Source organism: Zootermopsis nevadensis, unplaced genomic scaffold, assembly GCF_977971745.1.
Source record: "Zootermopsis nevadensis isolate Lab colony 2312 unplaced genomic scaffold, Znev_1.0 Znev_ptg000018l, whole genome shotgun sequence".
In the NCBI taxonomy this organism is placed as follows: Eukaryota; Metazoa; Arthropoda; class Insecta; order Blattodea; family Termopsidae; genus Zootermopsis; species Zootermopsis nevadensis.
In genome coordinates, this window is record NW_028259150.1 from 3908159 (window position 1) to 3931192 (window position 23034).

A 23034-nucleotide genomic window follows, 5' to 3' on the forward strand; every position below is an offset into this window, starting at 1 on the left:
TCATTAATGGTAAATAGGTAATTATTTCGCTTGAAACTAGAGAGTAAAACTACGAAAATTATCAGTAAGATTGATTTGTAATCCGACTGAGATTGAAACACGGCATCTCCGAAATACGATAATGTATACCAGTTCAAGATGGCTGTCTTCTGGGATGTTGCGCCGTGTGGTCTGGCAGATACTGTTCGACCAACGTTTCATCATGAAGGTGGAAATATGTTATTACTTTTAGCTATGTACGGAGAGAGAGAAAAAAGCACCACTATCCTATAGACAAGAATACTTAAAACTTCACGGAAAAGCATAAAATACAATTTTACGTTGTCGATAAATTTAAGTGGATGTACATTAATTGCCATTTTCCAGTAAGTCTTTTCGCTTGCATCTATTTTAATTTTTTTAAAGAAATGCATGACTTTGCTTAACATTTATTGGAGATTGCCTGGTGCATCAAAGGCGCATTGTGGTTTTCGTCTTTGTCATACGCCTCTTCTTTGGCGGTTGTTACAAAACGTAAAAAACGTAAAAAAAAAACGTAGCCTTGCATTGTACGTCTTGTATAACTGAATGCAACATGAAGCCGCCTGCACTCTGAGCAGGGAAATAACAGTTTTATTATATCCTGTTTAAACCTATGCTCAAGAAAGACAGACAGACACACATGAATGAATGCTGTAACGATTGAACGGATTTTGTGTTTAAATTTTAGAGCCAGTGGTTTCAAACTGCAATGGTAGCATTCGTCGAATCTCCGACTCAGAATTGTTTCGTATGTGGCACGGCTACAGCATCAGCTTTCTTGGAACTTGGGACCACTTTAGTATGCGATCACAACTGTGTACGAGGTTTCTTTGCACAGTTTAATGATGTATAATTTTCTTATTCGAAATGTTGGTTGTTTCTGTGATGTGTTTTAGGTGCAAAAGAGCAAATTCTTATTTGGTTCATATTTGTTAATGGGATCACTTCTGAAAACCAAAAATGTTCTGGTTGGTATTTTGAAGGACCACGAGGAATGTTCTATTTAAGGATTTTGAGAAAAATATTTGGGCATGAAGCAGAAAATTTCGTAATGAGAAGCTGTATAACTTGTACTCTTTATCAAATAAAATTGCAATGAATAGATCAAGGACGATTAGATTGGCGGGGCATATAGCACGCTTGGAAAGACGAGAAATGCCTGCGAAATTTTGTTTCCAAAAGATGTGTTAATAGACCGGTTGGAATACCTAGACGTAGATATAATATTAAAAACTGTCGTAAGGAAACTGGGTAGGAGGATGTGGGCTAGATTAATCTGGTTTAGGATAAATCCCATTAGTGAGTTCATTGTCTAGCTGAGCGTCTATTTGGATTCTGCTCCATAGTGTTGGTTATAAATACACGTAAGTAAAATAGAGTGACATAGTGATTAAGACTACTCAACTGGGAAGGGCCATGACTAGTAACCATTGCTTACTTTAAGATTTTATTAAAACGTTTTCATGTCTCGGCGGAAAATCGAAATGATGATCTCTTTAACATGAAGGAAAATTACTGTTTGGCCATGAACTTGAATTTTGCGTATCGCTTTTTACGCCACTTAACAAAATACGTACGATTTATAAATTTTCACGTTACTCACCGCATCTAATTATCTGTCCTATGAATCAAGTTATTTTACACTGTTACTGATTATAAAATATTAACACTTGTGACAAGTTTGTTATTGAAAGAGCACGAAAAAATTAGAGGCTCATGTATAGCAATGTAATATGAAAATATAGGCTCGCTGTCTGTAAATTTCTGTGCAGTTGCTAGAGATGCCTATATTCGATATTTTTCCAGCATAACGGCAGAAAGTGAACTTTGACCATCCCTACCATCACCATCAAGTGTCACTGGAAGTTTAAGGTTCCGCGCAACAAAGTTCCATGTCCAAAGACGCAGAAACTGGACTCCGTGGACTTATCCACGATGCCTGTCAATTCACTTCCTCCGTCTTAGGTCCAAATGCACACAATACTGCGTTCTCACACACCCTCGCTCTGTGTTGTTCCCCTGACGTCACAGGCTGTTGCATACCAAACTAAACAAGAGATAAAACTAGGCATACGATGTTGTATCTTTTAATCTTTACGTTCTTAGACATCAGACGGAAAGCTAAGAGGATTCTGAACTGCTTGATAGCAGGTGTTAACTAAATTTAATATTTATATTTTCATCACAAATGCAATTCTCATGTGTCATTGCCATTTCCGAGTATTTTAACTTTGTCACATTTTTAAGTAATTATTTAGCTTTTTATTCTACGACTTTGTCGTGTATTCTGATGAAGAAAAATTAACATTAAGTTCTGAGCTTAAAAGATTAGATGACAGCGACATTGTCGGACCACCGAGGAATGTGGCAGGCTTTGCACCATGGACTTTTATTACTTGCTTGTTTTTGCATCTACTGATCTTCACTGGCTGCACCTTTGCTGCTGACTTTTGTTCACATATTTCCTTTTTTTCTGTCTGCCTGTTCATTCCCTATTTATTGCATTATTATTTCTACATATCTTCTGAATTAACATTCTGCGGTTATACCAACATTTTCACATAAACTCGCATACATTACATGTCTAGTGGTTGAGAGGCGAATGATGGGTCGTGTTCATTGTAAGAGTGACATATAAGTACAAGAAACTCGTGCCAATAAACCCGTATAACCTTCCTCTGTTTTATAGCGGATTCGTTATTGTAGCTTCCGTCATTATGAGTTGACAGTGGGTCCACTTTTACATCTAAAGAAATTAATAAAGCTCCACGTGTAACAACAGGAACCGTCAAGAAGTACATATATTTAAGAAACTGGATCTTTTACGGTCTGCCATTCAAATTATAAGACCGTATATGTCCTTTTAACAGCTATACATTATCTTATAAGGCTGAGAGATACCTTAACTGGGTTACCATGGCAACTGCTACAATAATTTATGCATAGCACACATATTAAACATTGTCCTATTATTATAGATAAAATACTGCGGTTGAATGATTATTATTAATTTATATGATTAATTTTGATTAAACAAGAAAATATTTACAAATGATATAACCTAACTTACACTGCTCAATACCAGTGTAAAAATTCCATACAGTATCTGCGACACAAACGAACTGTTGGTTTTGATAATGAAGGCACGTGGTGCATATAGGTCTAAAGAATTAACATTACAATTTCTAGGTAGAATTCTGAGAAAGACATTGTCATTCATTGACGTTTCTGCCAGCGTTGGTCTATCGTAACAAAGCTTTCTCAATTATTCTGTCCACCTGTAGGAGCTTCCCTTGGATCTGTGTCCACTCTTTAGTTACGTTGCTCTCTTTTGTATATCTTTCTTCGCGTGTTCTCCTTCTTAATGCTCCTTCATTCGAAATATTCGCTTTTGATGCACTCAGAGGAAACGTATTGTCGCTTATACATGTCACATGTCCATACCATTATGCCGTTCCTTATATTTTCAAAGTCGTGCCCAATCTTCAGGTTTTTATGTGTTATCTTTTCTTGTACATTTCATAATACTCAGTATAAATGTAATCTCTGTGCCTTGTAAGAAGGGGGACAAGACAGTGTGGTAATTACCAAGGAATTTCTCTACTGTGAACCTCGTAAAAAATTCTGTGAAACATTCTTCTGGTGAGATTAACTCCAAATTTGAATGAAATTATCGGAGATCATCAGTGAGGGTTCAGACGTAACAGATCAACAATTGATCAGATCTTTTTCATCCGTCAGATACTAAAGAAAAAATGTGAGTACAGTGGGACCCTACATCAGTTATTTATAGATTTCAAAAAAGCCTCTGACTCTGTTAAGAGAGAAGTGCTATACAATATTCTCATTTAATTTGGTGTACCAAAGAAGCTAATGAGTCTATTAAAAATGTGCTTAAATGAAACATGTAGCAAAATTCCTATAGGTAAATATTTGTCTGACTCATTTTCCATCAAAAACGGTCTTAAACAAGGAGATGCTTTGTCTCCATTGCTCTTTAGCTTTGCGCTAGAATATGCCATCAGGAAAGTCCAAGATAGGCAGGAAGGTTTGGAACTGAATGGGACACATCAACTATTGGCATGCGCTGATGATGTTAATTTATTGGTTGACGATATAAATGCAATAAAGAGGAACACAGAAGTTATACTAGAAGGTAGTAGATAGGTGGGACTAGAAGTAAATTTAAATAAAAAAACTAAGTACATGTTAGTATCTCGTCGTCAGCAGACAGGCGGCCAGAATTATCTTAGGTTGGCTGATAAATCCTTTTAAAGTGTGAAAAATTTCAAATATTTGGGAACAACAATAACTAATCAAAATGATATTCATGAGGAAGTTAGGAGGAGACTAAATTCCGGAAATGCTTGCTACTTCTCAGTTCAAAATATTTTATCTTCCCATCTGATTTCTAAGAACCTGAAAATTAAAATATGAAAAACAATAATTTTTCCATTTGTTTTGTATGGGTGCGAAACATGGTCTCTCACTCAGAGGGAGGGACACAGATTGCAGGTGTTTGAGAATCGGGTGTTGAGGAGGATAGTTGGACCTAGGAGAGAAGTCAATGAGGTATGGAGAAAGCTGCATAATGATGAGCTTAAAAATTTGTACTCCTCCCCCAATATTGTCAGGGTGATTAAGTCGAGAAGAATGAGATGGGCGGGGAATGTGACGCGCATGGATGGGACAAGAGGTGTGCACCGGGTATTGGTTGGGAAGCCTGAAGGGAAGAGACCGCTGGGGAGACCTAGACGTAGATGGGAGGATAATGTCAGGCGGGATCTATGGGAGATAGGAGTTGAAGGAAACTGGATTTTTTTGGCCCAGGACAGGGTCTGGTGGAGGGCTTTGGTTAATTCGGTGATGAACCTTCGGGTTCCGTAAGCCATCAAGTTAGTTATAGAAGTAAATATTTAAAACTAACTACTGTGTATTATACTGTAAAGACAAATGTTTTTGGGTTTAGGTACAGTAATTTTTTTCTTGTGATATTCAAGTATACGTTGCAGATGATAGCGTCTGTGACATCAGGATTCGGGCAAGAAAGACTGGTAGAAACATAAACATTTGTTGAATTTCGTTGAGCTAAGGTCTAAGTAATTGTGTATAGTCTGTTCATTTATTTCTGTCACCATTGCAAGGCAGTTTGAATTTGGTGCTGTATAGGAGCGTGTTGAAATTGCATGACGTCGGGGAACCGGTAGCTACAAGTAGATGTGTCACTGTTGCGTGTAAGTATCCTTTCTTCGACGTCACGCGCGTCCGGTGCTGCAGGAGGCAGTCCTCTCCGAGGATATCAACCTTTAGCCCCTGACGAGGTGGAACACAGGAAATCACTTATAGGCGCTCCAAGAGGACACACCTGCATTGCCAAATTCCTTATTTGGATATGACACATACACATTTATACGTGTGTTTAATGTTTTATAAATTCTGAACACGTGGTAGAAGGGGGTAAATAACTTTACGGACATATTTCTGCTGAAGTGTTATAAAAGTATTTGTAAAGTACACACTATAACACATTTGTGTTTCCTATGAAAATTCTGAAAGGAAAATGTTTCGTTTAGTGGTACCAAGGAAACTATTACACAATGTTATCTAAATCAATATTTTTCATCTTTCTGGCACCACTGTATCGTGGACCCCCTCCCCAAAAATTCTCTTACATTTTTGTTAAATAGAATATGGATGTGCGAACTAAAATTCATATAGAGTGTTTAGTTCTTTGATGTTTTTTTAAATTCAATGTGGAAGTAAACAATGATGATAAATCTTAAAACTAAACGTAATACAGCATTATAAATAAAACATAAGAGTAGAGTCTATTCAGCTAGGGAACCCATAAGCGCAACTTCTTTACACCGAGGATCCGCAGACCACAAGCTGAGTAGCATTTTTAACTTCGAAGGAAGACTTTCAATGTAAGGCGTTTATTACTACAATTAGGTAGTTAACTCTTTCGAATCCTTTGGGAATATCTTCCTACATAGCCAATGCAATGTCGATCACCCCACACGTGAGCATTTCTTAATTAAGGTTATTTGGGGAAGCCAATGGACGTCTAAAACGTCTTTGTGTAATCGTGCAGATTTTGCTAGTTTTAATTTTCCTCGGAGGAACGGGCGTGTATGTAATTTACATTTGACGTATGCCAGCTTTTAACCGAAAGAGGAAGCAATTAATATTTTTTCCCCTTGTGTAGAGAACTCATTTTGATGACACACAAGCACTTTATTGCCTAATATTGGACGTCATCAAGAAGAGAAAAAGAAAAGGTAGGCTTTTATATGCCAAATGCTTAATTTATTCTGTAGTTCGTTGACCTATGTAACATACTTCGAAACACATATTTTATAAATTCATGTACATCGTAGTGTAAACCTGCTCTAAAGTAATAATTTATGATTAAATTTGACATAAAAGGACAACGACTGTCGGACCATGCTTGGTCATGTTGAATGAAACCTTTACGCGTAAGTATGTTAATAGAGCATAGCAAAATTATCCGTATAAAGAAACACAAATTTGTCGGCTGTTTTAAATATCGCAAATATTAATGACGAACACATTGATGACGTAAGCTTAAATAATGCAATTCTTGTTTTACTAATTATTATAGTTGTGGAAGTAGGAGGAGATTGGGAAAGATTGATATAAATATGATGATGATGCGCGAGAAATGTAAGTCAACATGCAAAACAAAATGATAAGGATACGTCAGTAAAACAAATGGGAACAAAAAGACTGGAATATGTCAACTACTGGGAAGGAAAACAAAGCGCGAAGAACTGAGGACAACTAATTGCTATCACTACTTACTCTCTTCTGCTCGATTGTCTTTTCGCGTCCATTCTTCTTACCTCAACTTCCAACAGCTTCTCTGTTCAAGCAAGGCCTACTCTGTGGGATCCGTTATGTGGTGAAAAGTAATAATGTTAAGCAACAAGGACTAGCTTTGTAGGATTCGAGTTTTCACGGCGGTGAGTCATTATATGGCCGTCTTCTGGGTTGTACCGCCGTGCAGGCTGGTAGAAGTTTACGGACGTTTCAGAGGTCCTTGTTGCCTCCAACATCACAGCGATGATAACTGAGGCATCAAGGACCTCTGAAACGTCGGTTTACTTCTACCAGCCTGCACGGCGCTACAACCCAGAAGACGACCATATAAGGACTAGCATTATTTGGAGGGGGTTCCTTAAATGAACTGTCTTTTCCTTTTTCCAGAGGAACCAACGTTCGATGTGTCATGTACTTTTCTTGTCCAGCAATCGATAATTTATAAATAAAAACGCTTTCATGACAAAAGGGGAAATAAGGCAAGACGAAGGAAATAATGTACTTAAACTTCATTAGCGTGTGTGAATGTTTGCCAAGGGAAACAATAAACACTTCCTGTATATATTTTCATGGTCTTGACCTGTAAATTACACCTGCAGCTATTAGGTTTACAACTTTTTCTCTGACGCGTACCCACTGAAGTTGCTGGTTCTTACGCACTTGTGGTATCAACGACCTGTACAGTTCCAGTGCACATTTCAGATTTAATGTTTCAGGCAAGAAGTAGTATACCTTCCATTATACGCGATACAGAGATTAAACTCGATCACATTCTGTATTATGGAACTCTAAAGTGGTAATTCAAGAGCGTTTTTATCCTTTCTCCTCGAGCCGAGCCATCCTTTTATTTCTTTTTCACTTTAAGGTACAGGTTTATTATGAAGGCGTTTTTAATGCATTGTAGCGGTTTTATGGTCGTTTCCTAAGAGCATCTTTATTTTTTTAACGTAAGTTGATTTATTTACTTTACTTTTCCACACTTTTTGGGTATTCGCTTTCATTTCAAGTCGCATGTAGCGCACAAATGCATGCCATCAACAAAAAGCCAACGCAATTTATTGCTGATGGTTTATTCGTGACGTCATCATCAATGTTTTATCCGCGGCCGCGATAGAAACTGCCGGCCTGATGATGGAAGCAGCAAGAACCTCTGAAACGTCGATCAACTTCTGCCATACTGCGCGGAGCAATATCCCAGCAGACAGCCACCTTCAAGCACCACTAACTCCTTGTCACGTAATTTTCTCTGTTGCCATTATTTAATTTTTCTTAGATGGATGTCTCTTGGATTGTAGCGCCGTGTAGTTTGGTAAGAATGTGGAGATTTCTGTCTTATGTTAAAGAATATCACGGATTGAGCGTTATTGAGGACAGCGCGCCGAGAAGAATATTTGAATCTGAGAGGACAAAAGTAATAGTAGGAAGGAGAAAACTACATATTGAGGAGCTTCATAATTTGCACTTTTAAACATCTGTTATTGGTGGAATTAGTCAAGGATAACTGAATGTGCAGGGTATGTATTACTCATGGGTGAGATTAGAAGTGCATACAACATTTTACTAGGAAAGCCTTAAGGTATAAAGAAAGAAAGACCCAGGCATAGTTACGAGGATTATATTAATAAACGTTCTGCTTCTATAAAATAAATAGTTAAAGGACTTGTTCCTTCTCAAGAACGTCCGATTCCACGAAATTGGCATGCTAGTGAACATATACTTATGTTAAATGTTGCTGTTTTCGTGTGAGAATGATTTACAATTCAGATAAGACTGTTGACATGTGTCATTAAAATTGTCTTATAAATGCGTAGTTTAACAGCGTTACGTGGGATAATGAAGTAAAGTTGCTCTCGTGCAAAAGCACGACAAACAACAGCTAGAAGTCAGCCTGGCAGATAGCCTACACTCATGTCTGCCATGCTGTCCTATTCCTAAATGCAAAGCCAGGAAGCAAATGCGCTGCATGTGAAAGAAACGTCCACGTTAGACACGCAAGTTAAACGGTAGGTGTCCCCTGTCTACCCATCACGACGTTCCGTGTCAGCGTAGTGGTCGCGAGGTGAAAGCGATGGACCCGGTGAGAATATAAAAAATTGCATTCTTTGCCTACCTGAAGTTTTTTTCTCTCTCTGCATCTTTAAAATTGTTTGAGCAGAGATGAGTTGTGTATGAGAAGAAGATGTTAATAAATTTACTTTAGCTTAGTACAGATGGAGTAGCAAGGGGCTGATGAAAATTACGTAATAATGAAATTCGTTATCTGTTTCCGGTTTATTTTGCCTGATATTTCCAGGGTGATAAATCAGGAAGTGTAGGTTGGGCAAAACGTTTAGAACTCATGGAGCAAACGATAAATGTGTACATTTTATCAGCTATCGGGTTTAAATAGATCCATTTATGACAGATGTTTTTCTCCCAAATTCTGTGGTCTGTGGTAAGAAAATGGTTACAGCGACAGGGAATATTAGTTCCGTTCAGTAACATGCTCTATGCGTTCCAAGTTCTACCAAAACTGCTGAAGCGAAACGTTGAAAATATACCAGAAATAGTCTGTCAGCGCAAAGACTTACACAGAACATGGAAAAAGGAAATTGTGTTTGGGATGTGAATTCTCTCTGGATAGGGCCCAATGGAAAATTTCTGTGTGTATGGTGATGGGCATTTGAATTTTTATAACCAAAGGGAGATTTCTTGAACAACTTAATAGCAGTAGATTCCATGCGCATTGGAATTTTAACATTTAAGTGCATTTTGCATTAATGCCTGTTGCACTTCATTGTCCCAACGCCCAACCAATTAGTTTCTTCCTAACCGCCGATCTTTTCTCACGCGATCTCTGCATTTATTCTTGTAGTCGTTTAGTTTATTATTTTTTTATATCAGAGATTTAAAATATTTCTGTAATTTCGTTTCTTCTTCACAGATATACTGTGTTCTCGAACACGTAGATATCGCGTTTTATTTTGTTAGAATTTATTTTTCTTCTCCATCATTGTCGAAATTTCACGTTCACACAATGAACTTGCTTATAAACGTTTCTTTGCCAAAGTATTTTTGATAAAATTACGTTTGTATATTTTCATTTTAAACCTGCCTTCATCTTAGGGAAGACTGTGACTCACTGATTAAAATTTGTTGGCTTAATCATGAGTGTTCTTTACTGTTATTTTCCTTTCCTTTAAGTCCAGTATTTATTGCATTTTTTGTGTACTGATTTCTGTGCGTTTCGAAAATATAGATTTGGTGTCAAGTCGCTTGTTTCAATTGTTCACATAGTTATTTGGATCCATATCTTGACTCCTTAAAACGTTTGTCATTTGTCAACCCATAGTTTGCCTGTTTAACCACTACTGCACTTTAACATGCAATGACAAACATTTGCGTACGGCTAGGTCTGATGTAAGCGAAACAGCTTAATATCTTCCATGTTTTATTACTGCATCAATTCCGGGTCTGTAAAAAAATCATAACACATTTAGTTTCTTTTGTAGCACTTTTTATTACACCTTTTAGTGGTTATCGTTTCTCTTCTCTTTCATTCAACATTCAGGTCTAAGCCAAACTAAACTCTGTGTACTAATTTCTGTTCCACCTTTCACCTCTCTCCGAAGTCCACTTGAAGTTTGCAACGTCTTTCATCAAAAATGTAACATAGCCATAATGGGCCTATTGCCTCCTATTCTGAAGACAAAAGATCTTTATGATTTATCGTATGTGAGTTACAACTCGCGCTTTTGGCCACGACTGTAGAATCACTTTTTACGTGCCTCTGGGGGTAAAACAACATAACCGTTAAATCGCCAGATAATTTAGCCTTTTCGAAGTTTGGAATTTTTACGCCCTCTTCTTGCATACATATTGAGAATAATACAGCTCATGTGGGAACATAAGTGACACATATCACACTAGTTTCTCGAGTGTATTGTCGAAAGTTCCAAGGGAGGGGCTCATGTTTGTACGTCTACGTTGCTTTTTTTGTGAAAGTTTTATAACATCTGACGTCAAAAGTGTTGACGATTTAAGGGGAAAAACAAGACAGAAAATACGTATAAGATTCCATCATATGTAAGGTGGGCCTTGGAAATACCGACGTGTAATTATCTATCGACTTCCCCTGGCGGAATCAGCAAGTTAGTATAAACAACCTTACTGTGTTTCAGAGTATACTATCTATGATTAGCTTACATAAGCATGTCTGTGTGCCTAACCATTATACAATGAAGGTATTTAAGGATCATGGAGGTAAAGCTCCACGCAATCTAGACTGCAGCATTAGATGAAGATGAATGGTGCTAAACGTTATTTCCCAGGATATCTACTTTCCTTGTCAAGGCAGGCCAAATGGCTAATAATGCAACCTTGCGATGGAAATCATCAGCCAAATTTCTTTGGTGCCTGAATTAATTCTGAAGTGATGGGTACTATCATTTGGCTACACTGACGATGGAGGTGACAGGTTTCTCCTAAAGATAAGCAGCTACAAGACTACGACCGCATTTTTGATTGCCATGAAAACCTCAGATCTGACGAATATTTATTGGCCTATACATTTCTGGTAGAAGTATCAGGAGATTCAGCAGCGCTAATGCAGAAGCGCGCCACTACATATACTGTTCTTCCATCAGCTTGGCTGTTTTCCGAGCAGTTTCTCTTCCAGATTTCTGTGCATTTCTATCTCCACCCAGAACTATTTGCAGTGTGCTTAAGTTTATTCTATTTAGCTTAAAAACGGATCTTTAGTTTCATGTGTGATAAAGAACGTTCGTGTGTTTAAATCTCAATCTTGTGCAGAATGACATGCCAATGCATACATTCCGATCATTTCCAAATAAGTTGTTCGTAAGAATGTAGCGATGAAAATTTGCTTTATTTATAAGCCCACGTCTATTTTATTTTGTTACTACTTTTAAATGAGAAATGAATATAGTGTTTTCGTGGATAATGTCTTGAATATAGATGATAACATAGATGATAATATTTTCGTAGATGTGCTTATTACGTTGAGGTGGACCAATATCGGGCATAGTGGCATTTGGTGTTAGCATTATGAAGCTCGATTCCAGCATCAGTCACAGTTGGTGGATCATTCAGGAGGGTTCGCAGTGTATTATATTACTTATGATCAATTAAGTCACTGGAAGTGTCGAGCAATGTAAGAAATTTGTGTTCAAAGAATTTAATTATTTTTATGGTTTATAAGTTTCAGCAATGTTGACTGTTACAGGTCTCAATATGATTACGTGTAACTTACTCTCAATTTACCTGATCTCTTTTAGAGTATAATTTTAAAACGTATCCCGGACGGAATTCCAGTTTAAAGTGGCCTTAGCAGTTGTTTAGAAAAATATCGAAGCTGCTATACAAATGAATCAGAAGCTGAAATTGGCATCTGTTTACCATCACATTAGCTCTTTCTCTTGTCACTATAATCTCTTACTTTGCATTCTAACAGCATGAAATATATTTAGATAAAAAATAATAGATGATACACTTGCAGTAGTTTTGTTTTATTTCTGATTAAAATTCCGATACCTTTAATGGGAATATATAGACTCTGTAGAACATTTTACATAGAACTGGGTTCGGTTTGTTTGCGTAGATTAAGCCTTTCCTTAAACATGTTGTATAGAAATGGAAACTAGGTACAGAATCTTCGCATTTCTCAGCTCTCCTGCTGCTCAGAAACTCAAAGCTGGGCAACAGAGAGGCAAACGAATATCAGACACAACGTCATTATCTATTTTGTTAGGAAAGCCAGATTGTTTGGTACCGGTACGACGTTTAAAATATGTAAGGAACAGTGCTGCTGTCAGCATTAAACAAGGATTCTAGAGCGATCAGGGATTCACGGCAAGGGCGGAAAGAGAATAAAAAGATAAATAGAAACAAAGAAAGAACACTCCGGTAAATCAGACTACTTGACAATCCATAACTGATGACAATGCTCCAGTAATGACAAAAAGGAACAATTAAATATGCATGCTTTACAATAAAGATGTAGTTGACTTTTAATCCATGCAACGCAGGTCTTATAATGATGAAGAAGATCCTTAAGTGTGTTTCATAAAACGCCGTGGTTTCCGATTTACATAAGACAAATTACAAAATCCTATCAATGAAATTACAGTCATATCTGTAGAGTAAAACGTCATATAACTTCTCAAGGATATGAATCATAGTTCTCAGCAGTGTTCCAAGAATGCATGAAATGACCGGACAACCCGATTTTTATGGAATTTAATATTGGAAGTTGTTACAAAAACGTTTCTAACAATATCAATTTTGGTTTAAATGAGACTGTTTTAACGACCACTTTACATAAGGGCATAATAAGGTGTAGCGGTCAGAACACTGGGCTTGTAATCCTGGGGTCCCGGGTTTATAACTTTTGTTGGGCAAGGCCGTGGTCCAGGTATCACGGAGTTTTCCTCCGCGGTTTCCCCGATTTCTCCGTGGCATCCCAACAATTATTCCATTTTCATCATCATTTGACATTAAGCACACAGAAGAAGGCAACGGCAAACCACTTCTGGATCACTTGCCTAGGAAACATATGAACAGGTCCCTATCAGAGGGATCTTGTTCATAATGTCACCAGGGGTCGGCTCCGACCCGATGGTACCAAAAAAATAATATTTTTTAGCTATTTTCGTCTCAGTGCAGGCGACATTTACCTTGATCATCATGGTTAACTGAGGCGAGGGAATCCTCCGTAAGAACAGTATCACCAGGCCAGACAGTCCATCCACTCAAGGATCATTGACCCAGACAACTCTGACGTCACTAGCGTATTCACAAAAGTCGAGTGCCAGATTCTGGTGAAGGCGCCTTAATTACTATGGCGTACATTTCCTCCCTTGTTTATACCATTTTACTGGACTATCCGAGTCTCATTTATAATTCATTTACATAGTTTTACCAAGAGTCCTTTTATTTTTGTTTAGTAGCTAATTAACGGCACGAAGCACACACCTATCTGAGAAGATAACAGTGACTCAGCTAATCAAAATATTCCTCGCACTTTGTGAATTGTAATGTTCATTGCCTTGTTGACAAGATCCCGTCACCGGACCCGTTCCAGAGATATATGAATTAAGACCACGTCATTACATTCTAATCATTGAAGATCCATTTTAATATTATCCTGCCATCTACGCCTAATCAAAACCGTAAAAATGTTTTTGCGGAATACGTGTATGACTACTGCCTATCGCACAGTTGAAGGGCGAAACGAAACAAGGCGAAACAGGAACAAACCTTTCTGACCTCATACGACGCATTTATGTCGTGTGGTGATCACTTTATGGCGCTGTTTTCTAACTTCTTGAGATGTTTGAAAACCGGTATTTCCAGTAATCATGGCCGAGTTCCTGTTAGATTTGTTACGTATTAATAATCGTGTGCTATGTTCGTAGTAGTTACTGTATTTCCCAGAACTGTAAGCAAATGTTTTCAGAGTTAATGTGGACGCAGTATTCATTAAGCCTGTCGCTTGTAAATTCATTGTCTTTTTATCTATTTTCTCTACGGTAACCTCACGATTGTTTTACCGATAAGGTCAGCAGTTCCGACAGCAACAGCTGGTTTCCTGATTCATAATTTATTCTGAAATTTTGATTTGTAATTCTATTTAAGAATTGAAAGTACAGGCCTGTCGTAAATATGCCTCAGTTCACACTTTCGAGAGTTCTCAAACTTCTTCGTTACGAAGCATGAATAAACATTGCAGTTTCCATCTTCAGGTTGTTTTCCCTCTACCAATCAGCACCATCAAATCCAACTCGCCACCTGTTGTCTGCCCTATACGAGGCTTCCAAAAACGCCCAACCATTGCATACTGAACCTGAAGGTGGAAACTGGAATGTTTGTTAAAACGTTAGATAATTCTAAGCATTCGACGCTGCCGAAGTTGTACGTTCTGATATAGGTGGATTGCAACTATGCATTTTTGAATGAATCCGCGTGACCTCATATTGTTACTTAGTGATTTGAACTTGATAGTGAGGTATGTTGTTTCCGAAACGAATGGACATTGCATAAAAGGGGTGCATCTTGGAAGTCCATATAGATAAGACGGGCGGAAATTACCAGGGAAGGCGAATAGCAATATGAAGACAAAGTTAAAGATGGAGTGAAGATTTTGAGGCCGATACAGGTATTAAGATGTACATTCCGTGAACATAAAGAAACAGGGCAAAAGGAAATGATGGAAGAGGAGGGAAGATTTTTAATAATAATATTTGTATGGAATTTTATAAATGTTTCGGAGTTTTCTCTTTTATTATTAGACGTACATTGACAACTATCGAGATACCCTCAGGTAAGGAAAAGTTGAAGCAGTTAGATACAGCAAGGTAACGAGCGCTCATTTCGTAGCTCCTAGAGCCCACACATTGAATGCCTCAATCCTGTAACAAGCTCTTCTGTCACAGAAGAAGTTTATAATACAAGAACGGTTTTTTGTTTCCCGTACAGTCGAAATTAATTGTAAACAGCTGTTATTATCACATGAAGTTTCTTAATTTGAAGCCTCAGGATCGAAACTGGCTGTCCTGATTGAAGTTTGTCATGATTTTCTTCAGTAACTGGAGGCACATGCTATAATGGTCCTTCGTAGTACATCATGGATATCAGCTCCAAGCATGTCATTATCTTCACATCATATCCGTCGAATTCTGGTGCATTAAATCACCGTGTGAAGTTAGTTGCCAGATGTAAATGGTGTGGAGTGATCATCAAATCTGAATGCGTACTGAAAAATAAAGTCATGTAACATACATTCTATACGCTTGAGATTCTGAATACATTACTATATCAGGGGGCTACCTTATGTAGTTATAATCAGTTGGCTTCTATTCGTCTCAACGTCCAGACCGTCTCTGGGGCCCACCGAGCTTCGTATTCAATGGGATTCCTTAATAGAGAGTAAAGCGACCGGGGCTTGAAACTGAGCACTCACCCCGGTATAGTCCTGAGATAAAACGTGTATACATGTAGCTCTCTCCACTCTCCTATACATCTGCATTGCGTGATGCTTAGGTAAGCATCAGAGAAAATGTTGTATTACCTCAAGGGTACCTGTTTCTAAGTTTTTGACTAACTGCAGAATTTATGTTGGCGTCAAAAGGGTTGAAATGATTATGTATGGTCGTCTGGGAAGAACGGATGCTACAAGTAAATTTAGTCATAAACAGGTTATGGAAACGTAAGCTGTTTTGAATGGCCCAGAATATAGTCCATTGGCTTATTACTAAGGTAATTAAGATAAATCTGTCCTGCATTTTATGCAAGAAGCGAATTAAAGTAATACTTACGGACATGAATGCAGTCGGAGCTTTTCGTACTCGGCGGGGATTGAAAGACCCTTGAGAGAAAAACGAAACTGGTCACATGCATGCCTTCTCTAGAGTGGTGTGGCATCCGTTGCTACAGCAACTGATCTCATCTGACGGCCGAAAACAGAAGGTTCGAGTGCTACAACATGCGACGAAAGACTTGACGAAGCTGTTCGGCTTCGCTCTGCCTTCGACATTCACAGACAAGTGATTTTTCGAACAGAATCTTCGAGTGTAAAAAAGTATTTTAGGTAGCTGTTTTGCTTCAGTGGTGAAGGACTGTGTTTTACTTTAACACGTACAGGATTAAGGAATGAAGCGTTGGATTTTGCGCAAAGAAGATTAGCTTGTAAGTAAGATTTAAATTTCTCACGGCTTTGAAGACGTCGATATTGGTCTTCTGGACTGTAACGCAATGTGGACTTCCAGGTAGAAAAGAAGGTTTCGGAGAAACATACTCAGCTTTGAAACCCTTGTATTTACCTACAAGTCCACACGATGTTGCAATCCAGAACAACGTAGACTGCATTTAAAGAGTTTTATTGCTATAGGATTTGAGACTTTCGCGGCGAGTACAATCAATAAAATCTTCTCGGGCAATCAGCCGCGTTAACTGGTTACCGTAGTAAACCGACGTTTCGGGAACAAACTCTGTCCCCATCTTCAGGGTTCTGATGTGATTGGATCCTCGGAAGTCGCCTGTTACTCAACTTACTTTGACCTCGCATTCTGTTAGTGCGATTTTTTAACAGGTGTTCTGGTATCCAGTCATGCATCGACTGCAATCCGATGTGGTCTCTTCCAGTATCGCAATAAGCCATTCAAAGATCAGCTATATTTTCGTTCCATTCTCTCACGGTTTCCAATCCAATTATTTCCTGATTCTGCGTCCGAAAGAATCCTTTTTCTTGAAAACCTTTTAAAGCACGGCAACATTTTTCTGAGCATTTGACTGTGGTTTTAAATACAACTCTCTGCAATCAGACATGTGGATGGCACAATCAGTCTGTATTTATATTCCATAAACTGCTTTTTATAATGACTGGAGAAAAGTACAGGTTATTAAAATTTGGCGTGCTTGTCAAAATATATTTGATGACGCACGAAAAGAAAACTGGGACCATTTTTTCCTGTAATTCTGCCTTGTTTGGTTATACGTCATTTCCACATTCTTTTTAAATTGTCAGTTTTTGTTTTAGATAACTTCATAGAAATTACATGTTCTGAAGACTGGTATGGCTGAAACAAGTTGAGTTTTTGTGTGTGTTCCATTTTCTTCTCTCTTGTTGTCTCTCTCTCTCTCATTATCGTTTCTCCTACTCTTACCTAATTACAATAATAATCTATTTCCTGACCAAAGCAAGTAAAAAAATTAGTTTGAGTTTTAAGTGATATTTTTCCTCCTGTTTTAAACGTACTCATTCGACCACGGCCAAGGTACGCGAGGACGCATGATTATGTCTAATGGTGGGCTTTGGTGTTAACGATTTTGAACTTTCTAGGTTTGCTACCACAATGTTAGTTTATTCTGACGGATCTTCCCAATCTGCCCTGGTTTCTATCACTGGGAGCAAAGGCTTATAAACTCTGTCTAATGCAAAAGTTAAGAATGCATGGATATTTACCTCCATGATACCAATACGCATATATTCTCCTTCTCCAACCCCTTTTGCTGTCCATCTGTCAGTATGTGCGTTAAGGGTTTCTGATCTCATCCAAACTCAACTCGATAAAAGTTTGAGATTAGAAGAGTATTCGGTCCCTGGAACATTTGCTTCATATTCACTACCTGTGATTATATATTGCCCACTAAATGAAACTCTTTACATTCATAATAAAGCGATAATTCTGGCTTGGCATTTTCAGAATGATGCCGAATGGAGAATAATAAGAATACGACAAAAGCTGATTGTATGTAGTCTATTTCAAAGTAGTATAACACAGCATTCATGACTGTCGACATGTTAATATTTATAACGGGAATCTGGAAGGAAAGAAAGAAGCAACGAAAACAACATGTGAACACAGTTCAGTGATTGGGTTCTGGTTCTTTTAATTAATCCCCATAAAAAGTTGAGCAGGACGTACAAAATACGCTGTGAAGCCGCACGTGGCCTGTAGGTAGTTCGTTGTTCAGCATTGGACAATAGGCAGACCTAAGGAGATCATATTCTAGTCAGTTGTGTTTGGTATGTTTCATGTTGTTGTTATTCAGTAGTTATGAGCTGTTGACGGAATCACTGGCTACGGGTTGGAGGGCCGTGGTTTGATTCACGGCAGACGCAAGTCTTTTTATCTCAGCCACTGTGTCCAGAGCGTCTCTGTAGTCTGCGTGATGCCACCTCCATCGACGGCCGAGGTCTAGGCTGACTTCAGTGTCTGCTTTACAATTTCCTGGAGAGGTGCTTAAGAACAAGGGAAACTTCACAGTTGTTTCTGGAGGTATTTTACCAAAAGGCCTGTTTCATTAACATTATTTGGCAGAGAAGCAATTAATGTTAATAAAATCCAGGCGTTGCATAAAGGAAAATAACAGTTTTTCAGCAAAGTATTATTGATTTCAATGAAAAATTAAACGAAAAGTAATGTCTTTTTGTGTTTTGTTTCCCTGAGGAATGACTTGCGAATACGAAATATAATCGCCCGTACTTATGGAAGAAATCTGAAACGTCTCCTCTATACAAGTAATAGTACTGTGCTGTTATAGTCGCTGTCTATTTTGTTCTGCTAGTTACATCGTGACTTTTCGTTTGCCTCCAGGTTATAATAATAGGGGCCACGCTTACAGATGCCTAAAAAGTAACAGATGAAGTGTTACGCGCGCACACACACAGAGGAGACTGCTTTGGTAAGAAATTCAAAATAATAACACTAAGACCAATTATAATGACAGACACAATCTCGAAACTTGATTTGAAGTGATGCAAGAACGATGTAGTCACATGTTTATAAATAATGGGAAACGATATTTTCCTCCCTGTATTATATAAAAATGTAGAGATATATTAAAATACACATGACGTTTTGGGAACTGGCTCTGTTTTCATCGTGTGTTTTGAGTTTTAATTAATGGACGAAGATGTGTTGTTTTTGATACTTACGACTCGCCTTTTTTATTATATCTTGTCACTGGAAACGTAGATAATAATTATATCTGTATTTTGTAGCACGTACCAGAATTTTATACGATGAATCCTTTAAAACAAGAGCCTTATTTGATCTTCATGTAAGTAGTGGTTATGTTTAACTGATACTGGAAAATTTTAAATTGATTTGACAACCACAGGTGGTGGAACGCATACATTTTAAACATAATTAAACTTTCAGAAGTAAAAGAAACGTTAATTACTTTCACTTAATTGTGTGCTTCAGTTCCTGGCTTCCACGTACAAATACAAGCAGATCTGAATAATGCAGAATGTCTTGTTCACATGGTGGAATTAGTTTCAGCGCCTGGGCCTGCGGTTTGCCCTGGAGAAATAGGTTCCTTCGGGCTGTAATAGTAAATCTACTTCCTGTAGGCTTATCTGACTTCCAATATGCACTTAAGTCTAGATTAGCCCAGATCAAAATAATAATTGCTGCCATATTTGTCACATAAATCTGTCTTAATTTTTATTATAGAATATCTCATGCAAGCATGCATGAAGGGAAGAGATCACTTTGGAAGACCTAGATATAGATGGTATGGAAGAACTAAAATTTATGTTAAAATAATAGAATGTGGACTGGATTCGACTAGTCCAAGGGAGGGACCATTGGTGAGTTCTCCTGAACACGTTAATTAACCTTTACGTTTCATGAGAGAAGGGAATTTTTAGAGTAAATGAACTATAAGATTAGCTTTGTGTGTCACCTGACATCTTTCAGTAAAAACTCGGAAGTAATTGCGTAGCCTTTTTATTTTTAGTTTATATTTATTTATTAGATGTAAACACGGGTAACTCCATGGTACTTCATGGTACGGGGTCTTCTTTGGAGAACTGATAGTAATAGTCTTGCTGGTTATGAAATTTCGGGACACGGCGATTTTATCGTCATTTTCGCCGTTGCACTGGTTAAGTTCATTTATATTATCAGTTTTATTCAATGCTGCTTTAGCCCGTTTATCGTCCAAGCTACACATACTTCTCTGAAGTGCTTCCTCCGTTGAGGATTTCAACCGAAATTTATATGGGACCCCCCCCCCCCCCCCAAGTATGCTGGAGTCATTTTTATTTACTCACTCTAACATCATTACATGAAGGCTGTGAATCTCCGTGTTGTTTAGTCTTGTTTGTTGTTAAGCTTTTAAGTCCTGATATTTGCCCGAGAACTTAGTTCTCGGACACCTCAGTAAGTGTGATAGTGATGGTGATAATGAGTCATACAGTTTTAAAAATATAGAAGGCGAAAAAATAAATGGAGTCTTCTTTATAGAGCCAGTATATTAATGATCTAGAAATGTGCTGACTGTATAATAAAATTAAGCGTATGAGCACATGACATAATAAAAATCCGTAACTAAATCGTAATATAACAGACAAAAAGTGACATAATTTCATTACTTTGTCACAACGGTAACATGTACTAAAGAGTTTTTATGAAAATTGAGTGATAAATTTATGAAATAATTCTATTATTCTGTTCAGATAAACAGTAGACCTGAGCGGAACTTGACTGTCTGTAGGTGCACGACTGGGATTCAATTTCCGGCAGAGTCACGGACTTTTCTCTTTGCCGGCCCATTCAGACCGTTTCTGAGACTCACAGCCCAGCCTCGTACCGGATGGATACTTAGGCATGTTTCCCCAGACTAAACCTGTCGAATCGCGAAGCTGACCCCTCACGTTCTTATAGTGCCTAAGTCTTCCTCATACATATTCATGACATGGTGGCTGATTAATCACGGGGACAACTTTAATTTTACCTTGTGGCGTTGACAACAGCTGCCCGCTTTATCACTGGCCGGAGTTGTCTGCTGGTCCCACCGACCTTGTCCGACCGCTCGCCGGGTCAAGTCCGTGCTGTTGTTACCTGCTGGTCTATCCCCTCGGGGCACCTCTGAACGACAAGTCACAGTGACTTCCTTCCCGTACATGCGGGATACTTCATTGTGGCAGGTCATGGTTGGCCTGACTCAGAATCATATGACGTGGAGAGAACATATCCATTATTTCGGATTGATTCTAATTTTGAATAATTTTGAATGTGAAGATTCCTGTCTTCTGGGTTGTTGCGCTGTGTAGTCTGGTTGATGTTAGCCAACGTTTCAGAGGTCATACTGCCTCCATCATCGGTGCGTTTCATCACAGGCAGTATGACCTCTGAAACGTTGGTAAACATCAACCAGACTACACAGCGCAACAACCCAGAAGACAGAAATCTTCATACTCACCGCTGTGAAAACCTCAAATCTTTCATCGCCCTAATGACGGAGGCAGCATGACCTCTAAAATGTTGGTTAACATCGACCAGACTACACAGCGCAACAACCCAGAAGACAGAAATCTTCATACTAACCGCTGTGAAAACCTCAAATCTTACAATTTTGAATGTGACTGTTTCTGGGTTGTTGCGCCGTGTAGCCTGGTAGAAGTTTATCGACGTTTCAGAGGTTCTTGTTGCCTCAATCATCAGGGCAATATCGACAACTCAGAAGACAATCTACATAATCGTCGCCGTGGTAGGTCTATTAAAGTCATACCAACTCTGTATTGGATACAGCCCATTGTCTGAGGTAATCTGTAAGTCATAGGCTATACTCGAGGATTTGACAGTAGGCTCCAACCCCGTCTTTAAGTGACTGGTTGTCATTATATGAGTACACTTTCGTTTGTTTACATTTTACAATTGTAATTATATTGGGATAGATCCAAGTACGTTTTGAATACTAAGCTACTGCTCTAACCTGAAAAATTGCTTCTTCGCCAGTGTAATGATGTTCTCGAAATGGGAAAACGAAAAGTAATTGAAATTACGTTTGTGATCAAATTAAAAGATAAGCAGAGTCAAACAATGTACTGACCCCTGCCATTCTGTTATTTTAACTTCTCAGTAGTGACGCGAGAAATTTTGCATGCACAATTTGTTCTATTTTTCTCACAATCCATATTTCTACCTCAAAACTAATAATCTGATTTTTCAGTATTGTGTAGTCTTCGTAATTTATTTCTTCTGGTTCTGAAATGTGTTTTTGTTGCTTTATTTTGCTACCAGACCGCCATGTTTGTACTCGTAACTCACCGTTCAAACGGACACATCTCAATATGACGCTGCACGTGGACAGGAGCAGAGATCTGAACTTTTGTGCTTAAAGTAGCATTTAAAGTTGTGGTACTTTTTATGGTTCTCCACCTCAGTTATGTATAACGTATTTTCTGTGAATATTTGCCCCCCCCCCCAAAAAAAAACACTTGATGAAAGCACCATAAAAGAACCCGAAATTTGACCTGTAGACCGTATTTTCAGTGTCATTCATTCATAGAAAAATATGTGTTGAAAATATAACATTTCACCCCAGAAAACATCCCTCTTCGTTTCCCCCATTATGTGTAAAAACCCTCCCTCTTACAAATCAGACCACACTATTTCTGGACTAACAAATTCCACTCTTTCACCCCCCCCCTTGCCCCCGGCTCCCCTTCCTTGCCACCCTGACTCTGTTACACTTTGGAGAGGAAATACTTAATTCCGCCCCATATATGAAAAGGAAATGAATAACATCCTAAACGCCATAATTTTCAGACCTTCCTAACATAATAAAGTAATTTTACAATTACAATAGATCTATTTTGTCAGTGACTCGGTTCTGCAATACACGCGACCCCAGTTAGCTGCTACTGGCTCGTAAGTC

General features: G+C 38.3%; 1 protein-coding gene and 1 long non-coding RNA gene across 4 annotated transcripts in view; one reads left to right on the plus strand and one right to left on the minus strand.

The window, feature by feature from the left end:
- LOC110826493 (uncharacterized) overlaps positions 1 to 23034 on the plus strand; it is a 147747-nt gene that overhangs the window by 104417 nt on the left and 20296 nt on the right. The window contains exon 3 of one of the 3 annotated variants that reach the window (XR_015535746.1): positions 18960 to 19041. The exons of the other annotated variants lie outside the window; for them this stretch is intronic. The gene's annotated coding sequence lies outside the window, so the exon portion shown is untranslated. Of the gene's footprint in view, positions 1 to 18959; positions 19042 to 23034 lie in introns of those variants that run through there. 3 annotated transcript variants of the gene reach the window in all.
- LOC110826494 (uncharacterized) lies at positions 15134 to 21239 on the minus strand. Its single transcript, XR_002542070.2, has 3 exons — positions 21109 to 21239; positions 16179 to 16309; positions 15134 to 15616 (listed from the first exon to the last, which is right to left on the minus strand). It is a non-coding gene; the product is annotated as an uncharacterized LOC110826494 (long non-coding RNA).